This window comes from Anastrepha obliqua, chromosome 3 (genome assembly GCF_027943255.1).
Source record: "Anastrepha obliqua isolate idAnaObli1 chromosome 3, idAnaObli1_1.0, whole genome shotgun sequence".
NCBI lineage: Eukaryota > Metazoa > Arthropoda > Insecta > Diptera > Tephritidae > Anastrepha > Anastrepha obliqua.
In genome coordinates, this window is record NC_072894.1 from 93,956,511 (window position 1) to 93,962,510 (window position 6,000).

The window sequence follows — 6,000 nt, forward strand, 5'->3', positions numbered from 1 at the left end:
AAAATGGTTAAAAATTGATCCAAAGTTTTTCACATAGGCGGACTACGAGCTCTATATTTTATACATAAAAAAAAATTCTGACGTGTACATGAAAATCGCCGATACAAGTGTATTTTTATTTTTTCTCCCCTTTGCAAAAAGTATATTTGGTTCATAGGACAGAAAAAAAGTTCGTTTTTGTAACGTTTTTTATAAACTTGGGTGGGCAATAAGATAAGTAAGATACCAACCAGCTTGGGTAGAATCAAGCCAAATACACCCAGAGGGTGCCAGAAAGGTGGTATACTATCACCACTAACGTGACATGAAGCTGAGTAGCAGGTGGACTCTTGATGGAATTACGCAGCAATGGTTTATCAATTAAAGGCTATGCTAACGGCATAGTCATAATATGTAGAAGGAAATTCAAAGAGAATCCATGTAAAATAATTCAATTAGTATTAAGACTAGCTAAAAGGTGGTGTATTGAGTAGCTAAGCATATCATAAATCTAGCAAAAACGACCATTGTAGCACATCACAAGGTAATACAAGGCGTCTTCGATTCGCCACTTATTTACTCGCTCCAACAACAAAGTTTTCGATCTATTTTGTAGCCCAGAAAAGGGTAACTTCTCCTTTCGTATTCAGGAAGTAGAGGAAATACAAAGCATATCATACTGAGACAATCTAACGAGTTTATCGCGATCAAAATCAATGGTAAGCAGCTTTAACCTAAGCCGATTTCGGTATATGGAATACAAAATAATAATTTTAGAATTATCACAGATATTCTTACCACTCCAATGAAAGTTCTTATACTCCAATAAAACTTCTGTAGGGAGCAAGATTAAGCCGACACATATGTGACACAAACACCTGGGTGTTTTAACATATTTTAACAGAGGAGGAAATAAAACTTAATGAAATAGGGCAAATACTAAATTTCATTACGGAATTTGGGCTCAAATAAACACAGGTAGCACAATAGATCTTTTAGTTCGCCGTGCTAAATTCCCTCAAATATTAATAATTATTTTGAGATTCATGATCTATTAATGCTTTTAGCTAAACTGCTTACAGGGTCTATTCGTAGTCAATTCCTTCAGGCGAAAGAAATCTCAATGCTCATTTTATAGTAAAGCAGTTTAGGCCATTTTTCTTAAATCCAAGTAGAAAAAATTACGAACTTAATGAACTACTTCGAACCTTATGCCAAGATGTTAATTCTCATGCCAGCACATTTGATATATCAGAGCCGCTTTTTACCGTTAAGAAAAGGATGCTATCGTCTCTCAATAAATGATTTACGATGGTATACTTCTAATTTTATAGTCAGCTGGCGAATTTTTTCTGTAGCTTAACAGTTTTAAATTTCATGCTTATCAAATTTTAGTCTATCTTGGCCCAGCGGCAAAGCAAAAATTATCAATACTTCTGGTGAACTGCGATACTGGTGTTGGTTAGGCGTCAGAAAGGCTTTCGTGGAGCTTATTTATTTATAAAAAGAAAACAAAAATCCCTTCATACTTCAATCCTTCCCATTCTCAGACCTTGCGTCTTATTCACTGGATCTTTGGCCAAGCGACTTCTGTGAAATTTGGATTATTTGAGTCTATGGGCGGGAAGGCTTCCAGGTAGGGCTGACTTAGAAGAACGTTCGGCTCTGTTTTGAACAATAGAAGTAAAGGGGTTTTCAATAATGGCGGGTAGATGTTGAAATAGAATAAAATGGCGTTTGCTGTGTGGCACGTAGCGCCGTCCTGCTGGCATAAACAACTGAATAATAAACAAAAGATTTGACAGATGTCAGCAAAACAAAATGGCTGCCACAGGGCGCCAAAATCGACCCGCGCCAATTGAAAAACCCTTTATAATATAAAGCGTTCTAAGCATAGAGGAGGAGTGTACTCGCGAATGGTCTTTGATTCGAGAGTTTACTTTTATTTTTATGACTGGATGCTGCTAAATTACACTGTGGTACAAAAAAAAAAGTTGCAAAAAAACTTTGGATCGGACATGGTGAGGGTTGTAGCTTATCAAAAACTGAAAATAATGGTATAGTTGAAATTTCCAATACACCCCCAAAATCTCATTTTATGGCCATAAAACCGTTTTTCAGTAGGTTGATATGAACAATCACTCCTAACTTCGCCAATTTCCATCCGATTTCGAATTTGCTTTTTTAGTTCGAAAGAACAAAAACAAGCCTTTTTGACAGTGTGTTAATATTTTTTCTGAAATGACAACTGACGAGACTGTAGACGGAAGTATTTGGAATTTTTTTATTTTTTCTCTATTTTTTCGACTTTGACATAATTTTTACGATATTATCCGATATTGAGGATTTTTTTTAGTACACTACTGTTATAGTAAATTTAATTTTGCGTCGAATGAGCTATATTTGACTGTAATTGAATTAAAATTAATAGAGTTGTGTGGGTTTTAAGATTTTTTCTTTTTTTACTACGAGATTTGGTATGCGTTTCGAAGCATGAAAATAATAACAAGTGTCATTATAAACGCATAATATTTATTGGAGTATTGTGCAGTGCAGCACTGTACGGTATGGTACGGTGCAGTACACAACGGCACTGGTTCCAAACTTAAAAATGCATTGGAAACGGCCCTTTGGAGTTTAGTATGGTACGGTACATTTGTCATTTCTTCATCAGTTTTGAATCTTCTCTGTAAGAAATTCGATCATCATCATTCATCTGAAGTCGTCATCAACTAAATTCCATTGTTTAAATCGAGAAGCGAGCGTTTCAGATTGTCTTCCCGATAGAAGTATGTAAATCACGAGAAAGATCCTGAAAATCTGAATTTGATACAATGTCTCGTTCTGAAAACTTAGAACCAGACGGAAAGTACTCTTCTTCATCAGGTTTATTGTTATCAGTTTGATCATCATCAGCAATGAGTTGAACTTCCTTCAGTTCATGACCTGCAGTTGAGTCAATCATATCGTCCAAGACTACGGGGTTCTTAACAGTTGCAACATCAGCATACTTTATGTGCTTTCGAGTTTTATAATGATGACCGTTTACGTCCGTTTTACAAAAATAACAATCATCTGGTTTATGATAAGGCTGATGATGCCATATCATCGGAGAATATTGAGAAATTTTACTTTTCTGGCAACGTTTTGATTTATATCTTTTGAATTTCAATGAAACAAACAATAAAACTTTGACGTTTTAATAAGGTTAAATTATAATAACAAACTTCTTTTGTTAATCAATGTACAGTGTGAACTTTGGCACACTTGGGAGCTTTTCCATATTTCTATTGAAAAAAATGTGCTATAATATGTCAGATATTTTCGTAAGTTCTAACCAGTTCTGTTGTATGCAGTACAGTGTACTCTTATGTATTCATATATACTCCAATAAATATTACGTATCTATAATAACGCATCAAAACACGTCCTTATTCCCATTTAGCGTAAGCTATACCAACATTCCAAATTAGTAAAAAAAAAACAAAAAATCTTAAAACTCGCACAACTCTACTAATTTTAATTCAATTACAGTCAAATATAGCTCATTTGACGCAAAATTAAATTTACTATAACAGTAGTGTACTAAAAAAAATCCTCAATATCGGATAATATCGTAAAAATTATGTCAAAGTCGAAAAAATAGAGAAAAAATAAAAAAATTCCAAATACTTCCGTCTACAGTCTCGTCAGTTGTCATTTCAGAAAAAATATTAACACACTGTCAAAAAGGCTTGTTTTTGTTCTTTCGAACTAAAAAAGCAAATTCGAAATCGGATGGAAATTGGCGAAGTTAGGAGTGATTGTTCATATCAACCTACTGAAAAACGGTTTTATGGCCATAAAATGAGATTTTGGGGGTGTATTGGAAATTTCAACTATACCATTATTTTCAGTTTTTCATAAGCTACAACCCTCACCATGTCCGATCCAAAGTTTTTTTGCAACTTTTTTTTTTGTACCACAGTGTTATTAACGCACGCATGCAATGTTGAGGCGTATCAAAAATTAGGGATGCATAAAACAGCTTCTGAGCATATAAGCAGGTATTAGTGGACATAACTGTATTTCGGTACAATCTTATAGAATAAAATACAATGTAAGTAAATTCAACTATGTATTGAGATGAAATTAACTTACAGAGTCTAAGTATACCCCCAAATGGAAAGCAATTTATTGGTAACAGAATAGTGCTAATAAGTAAATGTGTTTGATATTAGTTTGGGAAAAAGAAATCCATTATTTTCTCAGTAGGGTGATCGATATATATCGATATCGTAAATATCGATCAAACAATTTAAAGTTTGTGCTCGTGGTCAAGGTGACATTTCACACTAAAAAAAAGTCTACTTTGATTTTTTGGTTTATTCAATTCAGTTGTGAGTTACAGGGTGTTGGCAATAGAAGTCAACAAATATCAAATTCGGTACATTTTACAGTTTTTCTTTGATAAATGCACAAATGCAAGCCAGACCGCATTTTTGGTTTCGTTGATTCCGTTCATGCAATTTTAATGTTAAAGAAAATGTCGATAAAATCACAGAAATATTCGAATTTGACCGGCATGTTAGTACTCGTAGCAAGGCCCAGAAGCTAAAGATCGACCATAAAATAGTTTTAAATAATTTGCGAAAAAATTGTATGCAAAAAAATAATGGATTTCTTTTCCCCCGAACTAATATTAAAGTTAAATGCTTTAGTCAATCTTGCTATTTAATAACCACACCTCATATAAATCAAATACATTTACAAATACAAACTCGGCATTGCAGAACTCGACACAAAGTGGCACCAGAAATGGTAGTAATGGATTCTCTAATAGCGGCCGCATCTGGAGCCATAACTTTTTTTTGAATATCGTTAATTTTAAAGTAGAGAAAAACTACTGATTAACCAATTTGATATTTCTCAATCAACACTTACTTTATTTCTCAAAAAGAGAAAATTTATAAGTAGAAAATAATTGGAGAATTTCCTATTATTCGAAATTTTCTTATTTTGACATCGCTAAATTGAAATCTTGTTAATTCAAAAGCCCACTAATCCGTGAAATATAAATAATCTCTTGTAAATACGGGATTCCACTCTAATTGTGAAAGTTTGGTATGATGGCACGTACATCTCTGTTAAGTGTTAAGCCAAGCTCCTTCTCTAATTCGTGGTGTGCATCTCGATGTTCTCCATCAAATGGAGGTACCACTAGTTTTATGCTGCCTCCGAACGGCAGTGAGTTTTTATGGGGAGCTCTTTCATGGTAGAAATACACTCGGAGGCTTACCTTTGCCTTATGAGAGGCGACCACTATTAGAAAAAATGTTTCACCAGTTTGATTTTCATACCCACACTGGGTTTCGAACCCAGGCTCCACCGAATGGTAGTCAGCCACCAAGCCATTCATGTCTTACGTCAATTAGTGATCGATACCGATTTTTAAAAGTACAGGGTTTCGGATTGTATATTCCATATAGAATTGAGAAGAGAAGAAGGAATTGTTATCCTTTGAGCAGAACATAACGAGTTCATTTCAATATGTTTTAAATAAGTTTTCCTCGTTGCTTGCATCACAGCGTTTATATGGCACAATTGTCCCTTGCCGTGCATTAAAATTTCAGTCTCCTAATTTGAGCAACCTGATGCATTCAAACTCTTCTCTTTTATTTGCACCTTTCATTTTATCTTATGGCTCAACTGCATAACTGTCGCTATTTGTCAGCGTGTAGCGTTGTAGTAGTTTAGCTGTATACGAGTAGTAGTTAACTGTACTCGTATATGCCGTGTGTGGCAACCTTATTTGAAATTGCTTTTACTTTATTGCTTTAATTTGTTTGCAACCTATGCCATTTTGAATGCTGATATGGCTTCTTACGATTTGATATTCTGCGTACGATTTATAAGATAACAACAAATTTGTTACCGATTCATTTCATATTCCGAGCTCGTACTTGTTTAGACGGTTGCTTGTTTACAAGGTAATGGTATAAGCGCTTTTCAAGAATTTAGCACATGTCGCATCCTAGAATA